Raw genomic sequence first — 22,748 nt, 5'->3', positions numbered from 1 at the left:
ATCCACCGCGGGCATGTTGCTGAAAACAGCTTTGCCTTTCCTTTACATGCTCTTTAATCGGTTTAGGGTGTGCTCTTTAAAAAAAAAATATATATATATTTTTATTTATTTTAACAGTCATAGTAGGCAGAGAAGGAAAAAATGGGGGTACATAATAAAAAATGGGAGGGGGTAGGGGTAAAGGAAATACAGCAGTGTGGTACATACTGTACAGTGTTCTGTAATATCGATGTATTGACAGATAGGTTCCGTAGTAATACATAGTCACATAATGAAAGCCAGGAAACAGCATCACCAACATTCAACAAAAAAATATAAGGAAAAACAGAGCGGTGTCAATAGAGAAGGACAAAAGAACAGTTATGGTAAGGGGTAGAGGCGGAACTACCGCCAGTGCAACCAGTGCGTTGCACTGGGGCCCGCCACTGTCCAGGGGCCCAAAGCATGTAATGATGAGTCAAACTGACTCATTACATGCCGCTGTGTGCTGCGGGCAACCGCTGCCCGCAGCACACAGCCGCCCGGACAGAGAGGAGAGGAGCGCAGCGGTACGGGGGAGAAGGAGGAGGAGGGAGGTGGAGGAGGGAGCCGCAGCAGCGCTTTACTACTGGTTGAGGCGCTGCTGCTGCTGCTGTCCCTCTGCTTCACTATAGGCTGTCTTCCGAGAACAGCCTATAGTGAAGCAGAGGGGCAGCAGCAGCAGCGCCTCCACCAATAACACAGGGCTGCTGCGGCTCCCTCCTCCACCTCCCTCCTCCTCCTTCTCTACTGCCCGGGAATCGTCAAGCTGCACTGAGGAGCCTGAGCCAGCGGAGAGGGTAAGTATAATTCTTCTTTCTTTCTTTCTTTCTTTCTTTCTTTCTTTCTTTCTTTCTTTCTTTCTTTCCATGTACAAAAAGGGGGACTGCCTGCCGCAATGTGTAAAAATGGGGGACTGCCTGCCGCAATGTGTAAAAAGGGGGAATCTGCCTGCCGCAATGTGTAAAAAGGGGGAATCTGCCTGCCGCAATGTGTAAAAAGGGGGAATCTGCTTGCCGCAATGTGTAAAAAGGTGGAATCTGCCTGCCGCAATGTGTAAAAAGGGGGAATCTGTCTGCCATGATGTGTAACAAGGGCACACTGTCTGCCGTAATGTGTAAAAAGGGGACGCTGTCTGCCGTTATGTGTAAAAAGTGTATGCTGTCTGCCGCTATGTGTAACAAGGGCACGCTGTCTGCCGCTATGTGTAACAAGGGCACGCTGTCTGCCGTTATGTGTAAAAAGGGGACGCTGTCTGCCGTTATGTGTAAAAAGTGCATGCTGTCTGCCGCTATGTGTAAAAAGGGCACGTTGTCTGCCGTTATGTGTAAAAAGGGGGACGCTGTCTGCCGTAATGTGTAAAAAGGGGACACTGTCTGTTGTAATGTGTAAAAAGAGGAATCTGTCTGCCGTAAGCTGTAAAAGGGTCTCTACCTGGTGTAGCGGTGCTACTGTGCGGCATAATTTGAATAATGGAGACTACTGTGCACCGTTTTATGAATTGGTATTATTTTGTGGCCACACCCCTTCCCCACGAAGCCACGCCACTATGTATTTTTGCGCTCGCCAACGGCGCGCACTGCCCCTGTTTTGCATGCAGGGGTGGGGCTCCGATGCCGTTTCTTGCACACAGTGCTAAAATGTCTAGTTACGGCACTGTTGCTAGGTATCCATTTCTCTGGCCCTGAGCAGGTCCCCCTCACCAGGTCCTCTCCAGGGGTGAGGGGGTGGACTTGGATGGGATGGGGGGCCCAAAGCATTTTGTTGCACCTGGGCCCACCGCTTGCTAGTTCCGCCACTGGTAAGGGGACTAGGTTGTGGCTGAGGGTTCAGCTTTGTAGTTGGCACAGGTGAGTTTCTGAGACTTTGTGTCTTCTATAATCGCTCCCAAGGGACCATCTGTCAGGTGGACAGGAGACAGGAGAAGAGTAGGCCGCTCCAGCGGTTTCAAACTTGAAATGTGAGTGAACTGCATTTTCAATAATCTCTAGTGTGGGGAGTATGGGGGTACGCCAATGGTACGCTATGAGAATTTTAGTTGTTAAGAGAATATGATTCATGATGTATCTGTCATTGTTCGTTAAGAACCCTGCATAAATATGTAACATGGCCAGTTTAGAGTGGGGTAACACTTCAAAGCCCAGCACTGTAGAAATAAGGGAGAACACTGAAGTCCATAAATCAGAGACAGTAGGGCATGACCAGAAGATATGCAATAGAGAACCTGCATTGCCGCATTTACGCCAGCAGGAACAAGATAAGTCATTGTTCAAAATGTCCCTTATGTCTCCCCTGCGTTGATTGTTTATTTTTTATTTTTTTTACTATTTGCCTTATTTAGTGTTACTCTTTCTTTCTGGAAGTTAAACTGTCTTCTCCTGTAATATCTGTCTCTGTGATTTGTTCTGTGTCATACCTGACTACTCTACTGATTGTCAGGGAGGCTCACTGAAACAATAGCAATCTCCCTGACTCCCTTAAGACACTAGAAATCTCCCTGATTGCACCTTACCCCCATTCTGTAGCTGTTATTGTCTTGAGAAATAAAGAAATCAAGAGATAAATACATCCAAATGGGATCATCAGTGCCATTTCCATGCATTGGTGATAAGTGACCCCTATAGCTACATGTTTTTGAAATAAGATTTATACCCCTTTCACACCGCACAAATAACCCGGTATCGACCCGGCAAGACACGGGTCGGCGTGTGCTGTGAAAGGGGCTTAGCCGAAATCGCGGGTCACCTGACCCGACACTTCAACCCGGGAATAAAGCAGTGTTATACCCGGGTTGAATACCGGGTCAGTGGCTGCGTAAACGGGCTCCCGGGTCGATGTGTCCCGGGACCTGTTTACTACAGCAGGGAGAGGCAGCGTGGAGATGATCTCATCTCCCAGAGCCGCCTCCAACTCCGCCCGTGCCGTCCCTCGCTGCTATGGCAACCCGCCCGGCATTTTACCGGTTCGGGGAAGCCTGCAGCAGTTGCCAATGCCGGATCCCTCCCAGGAAGGACTGTTTCCAATTCCCGGGTAGGATCCGGCATTGGCAGTGTGAAAGGGGTAATTGTGGTATTGTGGCCACTTGTATGGAACCACTTGTAAAATACAATATATGAGCAAGCCTTGTAATATATCAGTGTCTTTCCATCAACAAGTAGATCTTACTAACTGCTTTGGGGCTCATTTACATTTGGATGTAAGTCATGTTTATGACACCTCTCAGATGTAGCAGTACATGGCCGCACTTCTAGGTGTTACTTTCACATCTCCCTGACAGGCTTTTTCAAAAGTAGACAAGCACTGTGTGCTCTGTGTGTCTTTCTTTGGTATGCAGTTAGCATACTGCTTGTCGGGACCCCGGCTGTCAAAATACTGACACCGAGATCCTGACAGGGGCACCATACCATCGCCGGTATACCGGCGAAGTAGGTGATTCCCCCTCTATAGGTGTCCACCACAACCACAGAGGGAGAATAGAACCTGTGGCGAGCTTAGCATGCCACCGAGCCTGCAGTGTGGGGAGCGCAGCGAGCCCGCAAGGGGCTTTATTGCGCTCGCCCCCCCCTGCCGGCATTCTACCGCTCAGTATGCCGATGTTGGGATACTGACATTCGGCATCCCGGCAGGCGGTAAATCATACCGATCCCCTTTCTTTTCCAGCTTCGTCATTATGACCAAACTGTTACTTTTCTTTTTTTAATTTGAATCAGTGACATTCCTAATGGTGCTGGGCCTGTGAGATATGCATCATTACGTAGGTGCACAAGTGCTGCAATCACGCACTTCTGCAGGTCTCGTTGAATGGCCAAATAGTGCATGATGGTGAACTCATCGACTATTATGTATGTAAGTTTAAGGGGTATATTCAATAAGAGTCAGGTCCATTCCGACATGCAGTTGTCGGAATGGACCCGACAACCCCTATTCAAAAGAGCGGCCAAATCCGACCCGACTGTCGGATTTGGCCGTTCCCTGTTTCCTGACCTGCTGCTGCTGTCAGCGCTGCGGGTGCGCTGACAGCAGCGGCAGAGGGAGCTGTCAACGTCGCCGAGGGTGAGGGGGGAGCGGTCAGCGGCGCCGGGGGTGAGCGGGCTCCGGCGCCGGAGCTGAGGGGGAAGCGGGATGCGGCGCTGGAGGTGAGGTGATGTCTGAGGAGCCGGGGGGGGGAGAGGAGCGGAGGAGAAGGAGCGGACGGGGAAGGAGAGGAGGAGACGGGGGGAGCAGCGGCTGCAGAAGCGGAGGCTCACGGCAGCGTCCACCCGGCTCCAGCAAGCGGGATGTCGCTTGCTGGAGCCGGGTGGACGCTGCCGCTGGGTCCCTGCTCACCCCGCTGCTCCCCCGTCTCCTTCTCTCAGATCACTTATCTCAATCCGACTTTTTTAAAGTCGGATTGAGATTGTCGGAAACGATGCTAAAACCTGTCGGGTTTGGCCCCGCTTCCGACAATGCACGCTGATTGGCGGCTGAATCCGCCGATCAGCGTGCATTCCGACAGCATTCCGACAAGTCGGATTTCCCGACTTGTCGGAATAAATTGGGCCGTAATGAATAGGTCGGAACTCCTTCCGACCTAAAACTGTCGGAAGCTGCCGTCTTCCCGACAAGACGGCAGCTTCCAACAGTTATTGAATATACCTCTAAGAAGGCAACGTGTAGGAGTGCTGGCCAAGCTGACCAATATTGTACTGGATCTGGGGTTATTTTGCCTGTCCATCATTGGTGGCAGTGATAGCTGTACACATGTCCTGGATGGTCAGGCTAGCAGAAATATATTTTGAATGCCATCCAAAATTACTCATTTGAAATTATATTTTCGGACATTCTCTCAACCTGTCCAAACCACGCACCTACTGTAAATAGTGAACCCCTTCCCCTTAACTGTTAAGCTCCACCCCTCCAACCATCGGACAGTTGGGGCTTATGTATTTATGCACCTGTCACCTAATCACATTAATATTGGGGATCAGGTCATGTGACCAGTGCTCGGGATCCCGGCAGTCACCATGCCTACGCCGGTATCCTGAGCGATGAAAAGCCCTACAGTCGGCATGCTGGCTAACAGGGATTATTCCCACTCGTGGGTGTCCACGACACCCATAGAGTGGGAATAAAACCTGTGACGAGCGCAGCAAACCACCGAGGCCGCAAGGGGCTTTGTTCCGCTCGCCCCCCTCCTGACGGCATTCTGTGGCTGGGAGCCCGGGGTTGGTATGCTGACCTCCGGGATTCCCACTGCCGGTCACCCAGCCCCAACCCTTATACAGGTTGAGGATCCCGTATCCAAATATTCCGAAATACGGAATATTCCGAAATACGGACTTTTTTGAGTGAGAATGAGATAGTGAAATCTTTGTTTTTTGATGGCTCAATGTACACAAACTTTGTTTAATATACAAAGTTATTAATAATATTGTATTAAATGACCTTCAGGCTGTGTATGTAAGGTGCATATGAAACATAAATGAATTGTGTGAATGTAGACACACTTTGTTTAATGCACAAAGTTATAAAAAATATGGGCTAAAACTACCTTTAGGCTGTGTGTATAAGGTGTATATGTAACATAAATGCATTCTGTGCTTAGATTTAGGTCCCATCACCATGATAGCTCATTATGGTATCTAATTATTCCAAAATACGGAAAAATCTGATATCCAAAATACCTCTGGTCCCAAGCATTTTGGATAAGGGATACTCAACCTGTAATATACTAATTCAACAATGTCACCTGATTACTAGCGAATAAGCTGTTTTCTAATAAATATTAGCATACCCCCCAAAAATGGATTCCATTACTTCGTGTAGGCCCATCTGTCTAAATATATCCCATATTACATCTATAACAGGAAAAATACACAAACCTACATAAAACTGTGTTATTTACGGTGAATCTTGGAAATTAACTTTTCTGGGCATTTTCTTGCTTTGTCTGGACAAATAGATTCTTCTGTGTTACTTGACTCTGATAAATGGGCAAGAAAGATCGGTCACTGTTTTCTCGGTGATCATGTGTAATTAGGCCATAAGATGTCATGTGGTTTTATCATTATGCGAATGCTGGACCACAAGTGACACAACTTAATACGATTTCCCAGGAATGTAGAACGACACATTTCAATACAACGGATTAATGCAAAGCCACGGTGCTGAGGTTACTCAATGCTGAATGTTAATGGGAAACCAAACCTACTGAATAATAACTACTACTAACAATGTCCCACTATCAAGATGTTGCTACAGTTAATTAGTTTTCTAATTTGCATAACTTCACCTCTAACCTCTAAGGAGGTGCATACAATTCTTTGTGTTGCTGTAGCTTAGACGCCTTTTTAAGACAGATGTATTTGCTTTGTGCTCTTCATTTTTACGCTGCATTATTTTAACATACAGTATATGACTCAACTAACATACAGTATATGACTCAACTAAACACTAGTAGTTACTCCCCAGCTTTACTCAGCATGGCTAATAGGAGAGACAACATGTTGGTAGATTAATTAAATAAATATCATAATGAAATACTGTATACTCAAGTATTCTGAGTAATATAATGAATCATCATCTGGTTGAAGAGTTCATCCACAGGGCTCATTTGGAGCACTGTCAGTGATTTCTGTATTCTAATGTTGGTATGAAAAGCCCACATCCTGCAGGTTTATTAATCATCGGGACAAAGTTATTACCTAATCACAATTTCTGAGTGTAGCCTGCTCATTGCAAAGAAAGCTTGCCTGAGACTTGTTTTTCTATTTCATTATTATTAATACCTTTTATTTATAAGGTACCACAAAGTGTGCACAGGAGTCAGCAAACGTCCATAGACTACCCCCACCCCTCCTCCTCCGGGACATAGCCTACTCACCTGGGTGGCACTGCCTCTCTGGATGTGCCAAGAACATGACTGCTCCTTGACAGTTGGGGCTGTTTGCAGCCTCTTGGGAGAGCACGCTGTGAATAACTGATGCAGAGTTGTACCCTTTTTTATCACAGTTATTTATCTGGGTTGGGATTGAAATGCTAGCAGTCAGAATACCTGCTGCAGCATCCTGATGATCAGAATACCAACAGGGGAAGGTAAGTATACTTAACTTCCCCCACTGTCCCCCTAACCCTCCCTTCTAACAGCCTAAACCTAAACACCCCTGCAGTCTAACCCTAACCCTCCCTGGTGGTGCATAAACTTAGCCCCCCTCCCCTGGGACTGCTAATTGTGGACTTTCACTGGACTAATAGGAGAGGGTCCTAATCCAGCATATTTTAATAATACAGGGCCCAACTCACTGGCACTATTACTCTACATGTATGTTTTCACTATTGATTGCATCTGTGCTATTCTAGTGTTGTGATGACATTTTAAATTTCTTTAACCATTTACAGTAACTGGCTAATATTATTTTTTAAATCCACTCTGATCCGCTATCTTCTCTGCAGCCGCCGATTGGAGGGTGCCAGTGGATTGTCTGATCCAGGGGCGGATTGGCCATCGGGCTCACCAGGAAGATTCCTGGTAGGCTGATGTGTTTTTGGGGTCTGTTTTGTGTGTTGTCTCGTGGCCCCACCCTCCATATGACAGGAAGCCCACCGCACTCAGTACATTGCATTGCCCCCGTTCATTCTGTTATTCCATCTCTGCAGTCCAGTGATGCTGCCATGGCTACACAGTATGTTATACCTCTTGTGCTGCCCATGTCGGGCCACTTCTAAAAAAATTTACAGGGCCACTTTCAGTTCCCAATCCACCCCTGGTCTCAGACACAACTGCAGCAGATGATGCTAGGGAGGCCAAAATTGCATACAATCAGGCTTCATGAGGAGGGCTCCCACCCCACTTAACAGACCCCACCCCCATTAGGGCTGCCTCCATAAATTTCCTGGGCTGGTTTTCCATCCCAATCAGCCCCTGGTCTGATCAGTTGCATGGCAGGCACTGGGGTAGGGTACATGGATGCATAGGGGCTGGGAGAGATTCAGTATATTTTACCCGCGGATGTGATGCCAACTGTCAATATCCCGACAGCAGCATCCCGCCCACCAGAATGCTGGCAGCGGGGCAAGTGCTAAGAGTCCCCTTGCAGGCTCACTATGCTCGCCACGCTGCGGGCTCAGATCTATTCCCACTCTATAGGTGTCATGCACACTCACGAGTGGGAATAGCCATGGTGCACAGGGATTCTGGCTTGCGGCATTGGCGGCTAGCGGGATTCCGGTGTTGGTATCCTGACTGCCAGGATCTAGACAGCCGGCAAATTAAATGCATCCCACTGGGAGGCGCCTTTGAGATTGGCAGCTGCTGGAAGATTATCTTCAGTGGGCATTTCTGACGGGGGACATCAGATCTGACCATGTCAGGGAGAGCCCAGCCTAATGTGGACGCATCTGATGCGACCATGCCAGACAAGTGGTTAAATGTTTTTAAAAAAATCATTGGTATAATTTTGTCAAACCGTCTATCTTTTAGCTCATACAGAAAGTTCTGGCATCACTAGTGTATCTATAATGGGTGCAAGATGTGCGGTGCACACGGGTCCTTGGTCACACCCTTGCAGGCATTAATTATACTTACCGCTCCATCGGCCGGGCACTGTCTGCAGAGGGAAAATGGCCACCGTGGCCATTATCCTGTGATTCGCGCATGTGCAATAGAGATGTCCCTAGGAACGTGGTGCAGCCGCCATGTTTCCGGAGAACTGCACACGCGCAGTAAACTCTGGCGCAATGCCAGAATCTACTGCACCATCGGAGAAGAGTGGGCCCAGTCGGAGCCTGCACAAGGGCCCCCTTATCTCTTGAAGCGCCTTTGGCTGGTATACTTTCTCTTTTCGCCTTACTATAATATGCCTGCATCGCCCATACTCCACTTACGCAAATTCCAAAAATATGCAAAATGCGCTCCGCAAACAGTCATATACTCAACTACAGCTCCCATATGTATAATTATTCATACATATAATACATTGTTACACTATATTCAACCATATCACGTGCAATAGAAGCATGAATTGCAATACATGCAGAAGGAGCTAGTAGCGAATACAGAAGTAGGGTAATAATATAATGTGACACCCACACACAGTGTGCTGTTTCTGTGGTTGAATTCAGTTAAAGTGTCCTTCCTGATATCGTTATCATATCACAAGAACTCTGCACAAATACACTCCCACACACAACACACTGCTTGAATTGTTTCCTCAGTGATATCTCGATTTAGTCAACAAGAAAATATTCTTTTCAAATAAATTTCCATAACACAAATCTCAGGTCACAAGACTATCCACTAGGACGCAGCGCATCATATAATGTTAGTTGGAGTCGGGCCCTCCTAGACATAATGTGCTGCAGACACAGACTCACTGTGACCTTGCAACTGTACAGAGACCTTCAGAATCTCTCAGACTCCCTATTGCAGATATGAGGAGATGATCTCCCTAGCTTTCTCCACCTCTGCTCTATTGCACTATTACTATAGTCTATAGCTGATATTAGTATGAACTGTGGGGAGAGAAATGGTGAAGCATTTAAAACAGTAATGATTAGCAGAGAGCCATAGGGCACCGCGCACAGGCCAGGCCAAGCCTTCAGCTGTGGTGCCCAGCTCATACTGTACGCTAAGAAATGGAGATTTGCCTCACAACAAGGGACGTGGCCTTGTGGGAAATGCTGTGCCTGTGAGCCATGCCCCCTATTTATGTTTTGCTGAGGGCACGCCCAGATACCAGGAGCTGATGGACATGCCCCCAGTTCCTCTCCACTGAATAAGTAAATGCCATGTGCATGCATATTCATTGGTTGCACTGCTAAGAAGAGCAGCGGTTGCAAGGGGACCTCCCAACCTCCCCACCACCGTGGAACTCTGCAGCCCGTGGGTAGGATGATGGTATAAAGTAGAGATGAGCGGGTTCGGTTTCTCTGAATCCGAACCCGCACGAACTTCATGTTTTTTTTCACGGGTCCGAGCGACTCGGATCTTCCCGCCTTGCTCGGTTAACCCGAGCGCGCCCGAACGTCATCATGACGCTGTCGGATTCTCGCGAGACTCGGATTCTATATAAGGAGCCGCGCGTCGCCGCCATTTTCACACGTGCATTGAGATTGATAGGGAGAGGACGTGGCTGGCGTCCTCTCCGTTATAGTAGAAAAGAGTAAAGACTGAGTGACTTAGTTATAATTGTGGGGAGGATTGGGGACGGGGAGCAGCTGTTAGGGAGTACAGTGATTTAGATTAGGAGAGAGAGAGAGAGAGAGAGATTGACCTGATTTACTGGAGCTTAGGAGTACTGTAGAAGAGAGTGCAGAGTTTACTAGTGACTGACCACAGTGACCACCAGACAGTGCAGTTTTATTTAATATATCCGTTCTCTGCCTGAAAAAAACGATACACACAGTGACTCAGTCACATACCATATCTGTGTGCACTGCTCAGCCCAGTGTGCTGCATCATCTATGTATATATTATATATCTGACTGTGCTCAGCTCACACAGCTTATAATTGTGGGGGAGACTGGGGAGCACTGCAGTGCCAGTTATAGGTTATAGCAGGAGCCAGGAGTACAAGACAGTCACATACCATATCTGTGTGCACTGCTCAGCCCAGTGTGCTGCATCATCTATGTATATATTATATATCTGACTGTGCTCAGCTCACACAGCTTATAATTGTGGGGGAGACTGGGGAGCACTGCAGTGCCAGTTATAGGTTATAGCAGGAGCCAGGAGTACATATTATATTAAAATTAATTAAACAGTGCACACTTTTGCTGCAGGAGTGCCACTGCCAGTGTGACTGACCAGTGACCTGACCACACTGACCACCAGTATAGTTAGTAGTATACTATATTGTGATTGCCTGAAAAAGTTAAACACTCGTCGTGTGACTTCACTTGTGTGGTGTTTTTTTTTTTATTCTATAAAAAACTCATTCTGCTGACAGACAGTGTCCAGCAGGTCCGTCATTATATAATATATATACCTGTCCGGCTGCAGTAGTGATATATATATATTTTTTATATCATTATTTATCATCCAGTCGCAGCAGACACAGTACGGTAGTTCACGGCTGTAGCTACCTCTGTGTCGGCACTCGGCAGTCCGTCCATAATTGTATGCCACCTAACCGTTGTTTTTTTTTCTTTCTTCTTTATACATACATACTACGACATCTCTTTATCAACCAGTCTATATTAGCAGCAGACACAGTACAGTACGGTAGTTCACGGCTGTGGCTACCTCTGTGTCGGCACTCGGCAGTCCGTCCATAATTGTATACCACCTAACCGTGGTTTTTTTTTCTTTCTTCTTTATACGTACATACTACGACATCTCTTTATCAACCAGTCTATATTAGCAGCAGACACAGTACAGTACGGTAGTTCACGGCTGTGGCTACCTCTGTGTCGGCACTCGGCAGTCCGTCCATAATTGTATACCACCTAACCGTGGTTTTTTTTTCTTTCTTCTTTATACGTACATACTACGACATCTCTTTATCAACCAGTCTATATTAGCAGCAGACACAGTACAGTACGGTAGTTCACGGCTGTGGCTACCTCTGTGTCGGCACTCGGCAGTCCGTCCATAATTGTATACCACCTAACCGTGGTTTTTTTTTCTTTCTTCTTTATACATACATACTACGACATCTCTTTATCAACCAGTCTATATTAGCAGCAGACACAGTACAGTACGGTAGTTCACGGCTGTGGCTACCTCTGTGTCGGCACTCGGCAGTCCGTCCATAATTGTATACCACCTAACCGTGGTTTTTTTTTCTTTCTTCTTTATACGTACATACTACGACATCTCTTTATCAACCAGTCTATATTAGCAGCAGACACAGTACAGTACGGTAGTTCACGGCTGTGGCTACCTCTGTGTCGGCACTCGGCAGTCCGTCCATAATTGTATACCACCTAACCGTGGTTTTTTTTTCTTTCTTCTTTATACATACATACTACGACATCTCTTTATCAACCAGTCTATATTAGCTATATGTCTATATGTGCTGATTGGGGAGGGTTTTTTGGAAGGGACATCCTGCGTGACACTGCAGTGCCACTCCTAAATGGGCCCGGTGTTTGTGTCGGCCACTAGGGTCGCTAATCTTACTCACACAGCTACCTCATTGCGCCTCTTTTTTTCTTTGCGTCATGTGCTGATTGGGGAGGGTTTTTTGGAAGGGACATCCTGCGTGACACTGCAGTGCCACTCCTAAATGGGCCCGGTGTTTGTGTCGGCCACTAGGGTCGCTAATCTTACTCACACAGCTACCTCATTGCGCCTCTTTTTTTCTTTGCGTCATGTGCTGATTGGGGAGGGTTTTTTGGAAGGGACATCCTGCGTGACACTGCAGTGCCACTCCTAAATGGGCCCGGTGTTTGTGTCGGCCACTAGGGTCGCTTATCTTACTCACACAGTCAGCTACCTCATTGCGCCTCTTTTTTTCTTTGCGTCATGTGCTGTTTGGGGAGGGTTTTTTGGAAGGGACATCCTGCGTGACACTGCAGTGCCACTCCTAGATGGGCCAGGTGTTTGTGTCGGCCACTAGGGTCGCTTAGCTTAGTCATCCAGCGACCTCGGTGCAAATTTTAGGACTAAAAATAATATTGTGAGGTGTGAGGTATTCAGAATAGACTGAAAATGAGTGGAAATTATGGTTTTTGAGGTTAATAATAATATGGGATCAAAATGACCCCCAAATTCTATGATTTAAGCTGTTTTTTAGGGTTTTTTGAAAAAAACACCCGAATCCAAAACACACCCGAATCCGACAAAAAAAATTCGGTGAGGTTTTGCCAAAACGCGGTCGAACCCAAAACACGGCCGCGGAACCGAACCCAAAACCAAAACACAAAACCCGAAAAATTTCAGGCGCTCATCTCTAGTATAAAGCCTGAGAAAAGCAGGACTGTCCCGCCCAAATCAGGATTGTTGGAAGGTATGCAATATAGGGTGCAGGGTGAGCGGTGCAGATGAGACCCAGAGGTCGCCACACCACAAACCTTGCACCCACTTCATACCTCACTGGTGACAGCAAATGGGTAGTGTGACTGAGGTGACACATTTCAAGTGATATCTTCACTTGAAATATGTCGATTGTCATTTGCTTCCATACATTACCAAATTTTCATTCCAACCAGCCAGATTGGACAGATGGTCTCCCAGATAATTGTTTTGTGTATTCCCAGCTTTATTGGTAGGGTTACCTTTAGGGTTAGATTTAGAGATACCGTTAGGGTTAAGATTACGGTTACTGGTAGGGTTACTTTTAAGATTAGTGTTACTGTTGCGGTTAGCGATAGGATTATCGCTGGGTTAAGGGTCCATGTTACCATTAGGTTAGGTATACACTCATATCAAAAAGACAGTGTCGATATTCTACCATGTCAACATTTCATCATTGTCGAATTTTGTAATTGTAAGCATGTTTGCATGTTTATGTTGGTATATCGTCCATGTTAACATTCTCATTATGAATGCCAAGAAAATATCCCAATCCTATTTAAAATACCTGCTGATAAAGAAATAGGTCTCTTGGGGGTCATTCAGGTGTGGTTGTTTTTCCAACTCCTGTTGCAGTGATTTGCTGCATGCAATTGCAATTATATGCTAATGTGGGCAGAAGCTAACCCGTACAAAAGAACGCCCACTGCCATCGCATCATTTGCATACGGCACTACATCGTCGCACATCGGGTTACCACACACAGCCTGAGTACCTTTGTAGATGTGCAGGCTGAGGTGAACTCCCAGGACGCACAGGCCTTTCCAGTAGCAAGTGTGATCACAGCTGCTATTGTATTCATGCCCAGAAAACGCTGTTCAAACAGCCATGACATGCCTGCGTTCGCCTGATCTCTCCCCATTAACACCCTAAATGTTGACTTCCTGTCACTCACTTTGCAACTAAAGTCTTGCTGCGAATCACTCACTGCATATGAGCCCCCATGGCTCAGATGCATGCGCAGTATAAAAACATCGAATGATATGCATACAATAGCTGCTTCGCATCTGTACGTGAATGACCCCATCTGTCTTTAGTTAAATGTATTGCTGTAATTTATGAGATTATAGGTAATCTGTAGCTCTTTAAATGTTAGACGGTTCTCCATGCAGCCTCTCAAATCAAACTGGTTACCTATCACTGGCCCTCATTCCGAGTTGTTCGCTCGCTAGCTGCTTTTAGCAGCATTGCAAACGCTAGGCCGCCGCCCTCTGGGAGTGTATCTTAGTTTAGCAGAATAGCAAACAAAAGGTTAGCAGAACTGCTACTAAATAATTTGCTGCAGTTTCTGAGTAGCTCCAGACCTACTCCTAGACTGCGATCACCTCAGTCCGTTCAGTTACTGGTTTGACGTCACAAACACGCCCTGTGTTCGGCCAGCCACTCCCCCATTTCTCCAGCCACTCCTGCGTTTTTACCTGGCACTCCTGCGTTTTTTTAGCACACTCCCTGAAAACGGCCAGTTTCCGCCCAGAAACACCCACTTCCTGTCAATCACGCTACGATCACTCGAGTGATGAAAAAACGTCGCTCGAGCTTGTATAAATCTACAAAGTTTTGTGTGAAAGTACTTAGCGCATGCGCGCTGCGTACCATGCGCATGCGCATTTTTGCAGTTTTTTTTACTTAAACGCTGCACTGTGAAAATTGGCAGCGAGCGAACAACTCGGAATGACCACCACTGTCCACAGACTGGTGAATTACTCATACCTTTACAAATATATGCAAACAAGAGATCTCTGTATTTCTGTTATCCTGTAGTATTCAAATATCATTACTGATCTTTTCCAGTGTGTTAAGGGAATATTTTTTCATTTTTGATTGTCTAGTCTTTTTTTATGCATCTGTGAAGGACCATTAAATTAAATGAGCAACCACCATTTTATATTACTGCGTATCACCACTTTAAATTGATCTCTCTTATACTCTGTTAATTCAAACCCTGTGTTGCGGAAGTCCTCCAATCTTCCTCAAACCCGCAGAAATATTAACACAATCAATCTTCAAGAACTTTCCACTTCACTCCAACAACTGCTTTCACCTATTTCTGCATTCACCTCTCCTGAGATGGCTGTATCACACCTTAATGAGACTCTAGAACTAGCCCTTGATGAAGTGGCTCCAGCTACCCATCACACCCCACGTAGGCCTAGATGTCAACCATGGCACTCCAAATTAACAAGACAACTACAAAAACTCACACGAAAACTTGAACGTCAGTGGCGTAAATCTCGTATTTCAAGTGACTTCCTCACATATAAGACTGTCTACCATTCTTATAAAAATGCCCTGGACACTGCCAAATAAACATATTTCCAAACTCTTATCTCTGCTCAAGCCTCTAACCCCAAACGACTCTTTAATACATTTAAATCACTTCTGAATCCTCCCGCACCTACCCCACCAGCCACTCTCAAGGCACAGGATCTTGCTTCCTACTTCAAGGAGAAGATTGATAAGATCCGAGATGAAATGGTATGCTCTTCGGCAGCCAGTGACCTGCTCCGTTCTTTACCTGAACCCTCTGGCACTCTTTCTTCATTTGATCCCACAAATGAAGATGAAGTATCATCACTCTTCTCATCCTGCTTCTCTACTACCTCTCCTCTTGATCCTTTACCCTCACAAATAAGTAAAGCTCTGTCTCTGGTGCTCATCCCTACCTTAACTAACATCTGTAATCTCTCTCTCTCTACTGGTATTTTTCCTTCACTCTTCAAGCATGCAGTGATTACTCCCATTTAAAAAAAACAAAATTCTGACCCTAATGCTCTCTCAAACTACCGCCCTATCTCTCAGCTCCCTTGTCTCTCTAAGCTACTTGAGAGACTTGCCTACACTCGACTCACACACTTTCTTAACTCATACACTTTGTTGGACCCACTTCAGTCAGGCTTCCGTTCCCAACATTCCACAGAGACAGCACTGACTAAAGTGGTTAATGATTTGGTCACTACGAAGTCTAAAGGCCACTACTCACTACTTATTCTTCTAGATCTATCTGCTGCATTTGACACTCTCTTCTCATACAGACACTACAATCCCTAGGTCTTAAAGACACAGCCCTTTCTTGGTTCCTATCGTACCTATCTAATCGCTCCTTCAGTGTTCGCTTCTCTGAATCTACCTCCTCTTCGCTACCTCTTTCAGTTGGAGTACCGCAAGGCTCAGTCTTGGGTCCTCTGCTTTTCTCTATCTATACCTCATCTCTTGGTAAACTAATCAGCTCTTTTGGTTTTCAGTATCATCTGTACGCAGATGATACTCAAATCTACCTATCCTCCCCTGACTTGTCCCTATCTGTACTGGACCGTGTCACTGAATGCCTTTCTGCCATCTCATCCTGGATGACATCTCGCCACCTCAAACTTAATATTTCAAAGACAGAGTTAATTATATTTCCACCGGCCAATAGTAGGTACCAACCTGATATCTCTATCACTGTTGAAAACTCGACTATCTACCCTACCCCACAAGCTCGCTGCTAAGGTGTCATCCTTGACTCTGATCTGTCCTTTGTTCCCCACATTCAATCTGTCTCAAGATCATGTTACATGCATCTAAAAAACATATCCAAAATACGACCATACCTTACACAAGACACTGCTAAAACTCTAATCCACGCTCTCATTATCTCCCGCATTGATTATTGCAATAGTCTCCTAACTGGTCTTCCCAAAACGAGACTCTCACCACTACAATCCATTCTGAATGCAGCGGTGAGGCTTATCTTCCTCGCTAGATGTTCATCGTCTGCAGATCCACTCTGTCAGTCCCTCCATTGGTTACCTGTACTCTACCGCATTCAATATAAAATACTTTTACTCACACACAAGGTCATTAACCAAACTACACCAACGTACATCACTTCGCTTATCACAAAATATCTCCCAACCCGACCTCTTCGCTCTTCACAAGACCTGCGTCTCTCATCCACACTCATTACTCACTCCCACTCACGACTGCAGGACTTTCATCGGGCTGCACCCACTCTGTGGAATGCCCTACCACGCACAATAAGACTCTCCTCTAGTCTCCAAACCTTCAAGCGTTCCCTCAAAACTCACCTCTTTAGGCAAGCGTATCAAATTGCTGAACCACCCACATAACTTTCATAAACCTTCCTATCAAATTACATCCACTCTGTACAGTCAACACATATCCTCACATGTCTTCTCATTCTATGCAAAAGATAGCACCTTTCCTTGTGTACATATGCCTATTTCCCTATAGATTGTAAGCTTGCGAGCAGGGCCTTCCTACCTCTATGACTGTTATCACCCAGTTTGTTATTGTTATTTCAAATTGTAAAGCGCAACGGAATTTGCTGCGCTATATAAGAAACTGTTAATAAATAAATAAATAATATGTAAGTTAGGGGTAAGGAGCCAAATTTAATAACCTGTGGGATCTAAAAAGTGCAGAGATTTCTGCAACTGATTTCTGCGGTGCATACGCATGCGCAGTTTGGATCTGATTTGCCCGATGTGCAAAAACACACAACAGTGATCAGGTCTGAATTACCCCCCGATGTTAGACAGCAGTGTGTCTGCTCACATGTGCCTGTGGTACATTGACCTTCTCTCGGCTCACCAAGAGGTAGCTGCATCTTAGGGCACCAATCACAGGGAATGAGCGCAGCCTTGCTAGCCCTCCAAATAGTAATAAATACATCACTTGGAGTATAATAATGTCAGTACTCGTGGTATTGACTTCAGATACTGAAAGGATAAAATCCACAGACTCCTGTGTAGGGTTCACCTAGCATTTACAGCTACTACCATGGCAATGATTGCTATCGTCTCCTCTGCTCACTTTTGCGAATTCTTCTCCAATTGCTCATTAGTACATTCAGGTGATACTAAAATAATGTGAAAAGGCTGTGAAAACACCTGTTTTCACATTAAATTAGTGAAAATAATATTGATAAATTTGCCCCCATATGGGATAGCTTTGTATAGGTGGGGTCGAGTGTACCCAGATATCTGTAGGTAATACCCATGCCGACCATACTTGCCTACCTGACCCTCTCCATGAGGAAGAAAATGCTCTGTTGCTGGACTTTCCTGGTAATGTATGATTGCCATCACCTGTGGTGAAACACCTTTCTTATCAATTAACTAGCTCCCACAGGTGATGGCAATCATACATTACCAGGAAAGTCCAGGAACAGAGCATTTTCTCCCTCACGGAGAGGGTCAGGTAGGCAAGTATGGTGCCGACTACATAGTGCAGGGGGGTGGGGCTTAGCATACATGCAGAGATGTATGTATGATACGTGCTGGCTGCAAGTCCCCAGGATCGGCAGCGCTGTGTTTATCACAGGTGTCATGTAGCACCCAGAAGTCAGCATTAGGTATCACATTCCTTTTAAGCCCACCCGCACACTCCCATTGGCTAGGTTTCACAGGAGTCTGGGGACGGGCTTTGAAGAAGATTGAAGCCAATAGCTGCATCCTGGGTGCAGTGGCTGCTGTGATATTCACAACTCTGCCGATCTCTGGGGACTTGCATCCAGCACATATGTTACATACATCTCTGCATGTATGTTTAGATTATGGCCCAGATTTATAAAGCCTTGGAGAGTGATAAATTGTACTGTGATAAAGTGCCAACCAGCCAACTCCTAACTGGCATGTTACAGGTTGTGTTTGAAAAATGACAGGAGCTGATTGGTTGGTAATTAATCACCTTGCAATTTGTCACTCTCCAAGGCTTGATAAATCTGGGTCTATATGTGCTAACCGCAGGGCCGGCCCAAGCCAAATTTTTCTGGTAAGCGAATATACATTTTGGCGCCCCTTAGTGGAATATATAGGGGTGTGGCCACAGAATATAGTGCCAATTCCCATTACAGCGCACAGTAGTGTCCGTTACTCACATTACACCGCACAGTAGTGTCCGTTACTCACATTACACCGCACAGTAGTGTCCGTTACTCACATTACACCGCACAGTAGTGTCCGTTACTCACATTACACTGCACACTAGTGTCCATTACAGGGTCCAGGGGCACACACACACACACACACACACACACACACACACACACACACACACACACACACACATAGTATACATGTACAAGGGGCACACTGACCCACACACACACACACACACACACACACACACACACACACACACTGTACATGGACAAGTGGCACACTGACACACACACACAGTGTACAGTGACAAGGGGCACACTGACACGCACACACACACACTGTAGGGGCACACTGACACACACACAGTGTACAGGGACCAGGGGCACACACACACATACATAGTGTACATGGACAAGGGGCACGCTGACCCACACACACACATAAACACACAATGTACAGGGACAAGGGGCACACTGACCCACACACACAGGGACCAGGGGCACTGACATACACACACACAATGTACAGGGGCACCCCACCATCCCCACCCCCTTATCTCTGCCCACCTTTAAACGGGCCAGCGAACCACATGTGAATCGGCTGGTGGCAGGAGATGGCTCTCGTACTACTGCATTGGCCCCACAGCTCAGCAGTTGTTATCCAGCAGTGCAGCCGCACCATAAAGAGACTAGAGTGAGGAGCGCAGAGATCCCGGCGCAGGGTCCCTTCCCAGCCTCATCTGTATATTCAGCGGCGAGGCGGAGACCAGGGCAGGGGCGCACACATCCACCACCCCCCGTCCCCGGACGAAGAGTACCTCTTGCCTGCGGGTGTCCCTGGAGCGGCACCTTCATGCAGGTCACTGGGTACCGGGAGGCAGCAGCGCCATTTGTGATCTGGCCGGCGGCAAGAGATGGCGACCTTGCAGGCATGGCGCCATACTTTAATGCGCACTTTGCCTAATGGGCGGGCCGGGCCTGGCTAACCGTCTCCCCCCTGCAAAGCGTGGTGTGTGCTGCAGCCCACTGGTAATACAGATGTAGCCATGCTCATCGTGGCTACATCTGCCGCGGATAGGCACTCATGGCGCGGCTAGGTGCTCCCGCACCTAGTCATGGCGAACTGCGTATTTAGCCGTCCCATTCACTGCGAATGGGACGCATGTGCGTCTAAGATGTGCACGCGCTTTAGACGTGCACACGGTGGCGCAATTACGCCGAGATGTAGCCATGTTAAGAATGGCTACATCTGTACCTCGGAAAGTAACTCACTTGCTGTAGAGCTTTAGGAATCCTAAGATTAGTCCGGCCCAGTTGTATAAGTAGAACAGCAATCACAGCTGGCATGTCCTATGTGTAAACTGTATATCTAGACTATGCGATTAAAATTCTTTCTTTCTGGTCTGTATTTCTGATTACACAAATGAAGCTGCTATATCCATCTTGTTGAGTTCACATACAAGGCTGCTGTAAAAGTGAGTGCTCCATGGTATAGCTAAGAACTGGGTGAGTAGCACTGCAATTACTTCCAGTCTAAATAGACAAGATAAGTATCAGTTGTTTCCCTTTTACATGGACAATAAAACACATGCACATAATTTAACATATGCATTAAACAAGTTTTTGTAAGTGCGCGCTGATTGCAAGCATAGCAAATCTCAGGATACAATGAGATTGCCACCTGCCCACACCTGCATTACCAGTAACTACAGGCTTTCTCTTTATACATTGTAAGGTTTTTCTGAACAATGAGCTATTACCAAAATGAGTTAGCCTCTTGCCGTATACTCATACTGTGCCATTACTTATACCCGTACCTACTCATTAAGGTCAATCATGCAGCATGCAGTGATTACTGTGACCAATTTCACTACCACGACATAATACATTTTCTTAGTGTGAAGTAATATAGGGATACGCTTTATAATGGTCCCTGAGGGGGAGGCCCTAATAGAACCTAGTGCTGTTCTAGAGTCTTATGCTCTTGTGCACAGGTTCTGACGAAATAGCGAGCTGCCATTTTCCCAGTAATATTGCTATTGCGCGTGCAGCGCTGCTGGTGCTGACGTGGGAATTCGGAGGGGTAGGTAAAAAATAAATGGGTGCAGGGTGTGCGGTGTGGGCCCCCCTCCCCCTGCACCATTATAGATAAGCCAGCCTGTAACCTTCAGCTGTAACCAACCAAAGTACAACTGACATTTTTCCAGCAGAATTATAAACTAAAAGTTACCGTCTAGTTGGCTGCTATGTGTTGCTGAATGTCTGTACATTGTAACATGTTAATACATATGCTCATCGAAGGTGAACTCCTCCCAGCGGTATGCAGTCAGAATGCTATGGTCACTGATGATGTTATACTCATAAAGTTGACATTTCCAGTAGGGTTACCATTAGGGTAACCCTTAGTGTTAGGATTAGCGTTAGGGTTACTATTAGAGTAAGTATTAGCATTAGGGTTACTCTTAGAGTAAGGATTAGCTTTACGGTTACCATTAGAGTAAGGGTTACCATTAGAGTACGGATTAACATTACAGTTACTATTAGAGTAAGGGTTAGCATTAGGGTTACCATTAGAGTAAGGAATAGCATTAGGGTTACTATTAGAGTAAGGGTTAGCATTAGGGTTACCAGTAGAGTTAGGGTTAGCATTAGGGTTACCATTAGAGTAAGTGTTAGCATTAGGGTCAACAATAGATTTGGGGTTAGCATTAGGGTTACCATCAAAGTAAGGATTAGCATTAAGGTTACCATCAGAGCATTAGGGTTACCATGAGAGTAAGAGATAGCAATAGAATTACCATCAGAGTAAGAGTTAGCATTAGGGTTACCATCAGAGTAAGGGTTAGCAATGCATTAGAGTTACTATTGGAATAAGGGTTAGCATTAAAGGTTACCATTAGAGTTAGGGCTAGCATTATGGTTACCATCAGAGTAAGGGTTAGCATTAGGGTTATCATCAGAGTAAGGGTTAGCATTAGGGTTAACATTAGAGCTAGGATTAGCATTAGGGTTTTACCAATAGAGTTAGGGTTAGTATTAGAGTTACCAGTATAGTAAGGGTTAGCATTAGGGTTACCATTGGAGGAAGGGTTAGCATTAGGGTTACCATTAGAGTTAGGGTTAGCATTAGGGATTCCAATACAGTTAGGGTTAGTATTAGGGTTACCATTAGAGTTAGGGCTAGTATTAGGGTTACCAGTAGAGTAAGGATTAGCATTAGGGTTACCATTGGAGTAAGGGTTAGTATTAGGGTTAGCGTTAGGTTTGGAGATAGAATTAGGCTAAATGCACAGTGCTGACATGTCAACAATGTTGAAGTTACATTGGTGTCGACATGATGAATGTCAATATGCTCAATGTCAATATTACAACCATTACTACACTGTCATGTTGATATAATGAATGTAGACAAAATATACCACACCCATCTCAACTATATGTAAGCAATTTGTATGCCTTAGGCATCATCTCTCTTTAACTCTGTAGCAATTAGACATTTTTCAATACATTATACTTGCAAAAATTTTTAGTATTTTAGTATCCTTTCTGGGAGAAGCCCGGAGAGGAGGTGCAGGTGGGCGGTGATGGGGGCGGGACCAGAACAATCGCATATTTAGGCCCTGCTCATTCACAGTGAAATGCATAGAATCGCACATGTTTGAATAGGGGGCAGGGCCTAAATGATGCGCGTATCATAAACGTGCATCACTAGGCCCCGCCACCTCCAAATGGACAGCAGAATACCCTGTGTTATTATTATTGTCTGTCTCCCTTAGGTTCCGGGAGGATAGTCAAGTATACCTCCCAACTGTCCCGATTCCAGCGGGACAGTCCCGTTATTCGGACACT

At 45.9% G+C, this 22,748-nt stretch overlaps 1 protein-coding gene across 1 annotated transcript in view; it reads left to right on the top strand.

Annotated features, from left to right (window-relative positions):
* The window catches only part of KIAA0040 (KIAA0040 ortholog), a 62,671-nt gene that overhangs the window by 23,403 nt on the left and 16,520 nt on the right, over nucleotides 1-22,748 (top strand). The gene's annotated exons all lie outside the window — the stretch shown is intronic.

Source organism: Pseudophryne corroboree, chromosome 9 (assembly GCF_028390025.1).
Source record: "Pseudophryne corroboree isolate aPseCor3 chromosome 9, aPseCor3.hap2, whole genome shotgun sequence".
NCBI lineage: Eukaryota > Metazoa > Chordata > Amphibia > Anura > Myobatrachidae > Pseudophryne > Pseudophryne corroboree.
This window is presented reverse-complemented; position numbering and strand designations above follow the sequence as displayed.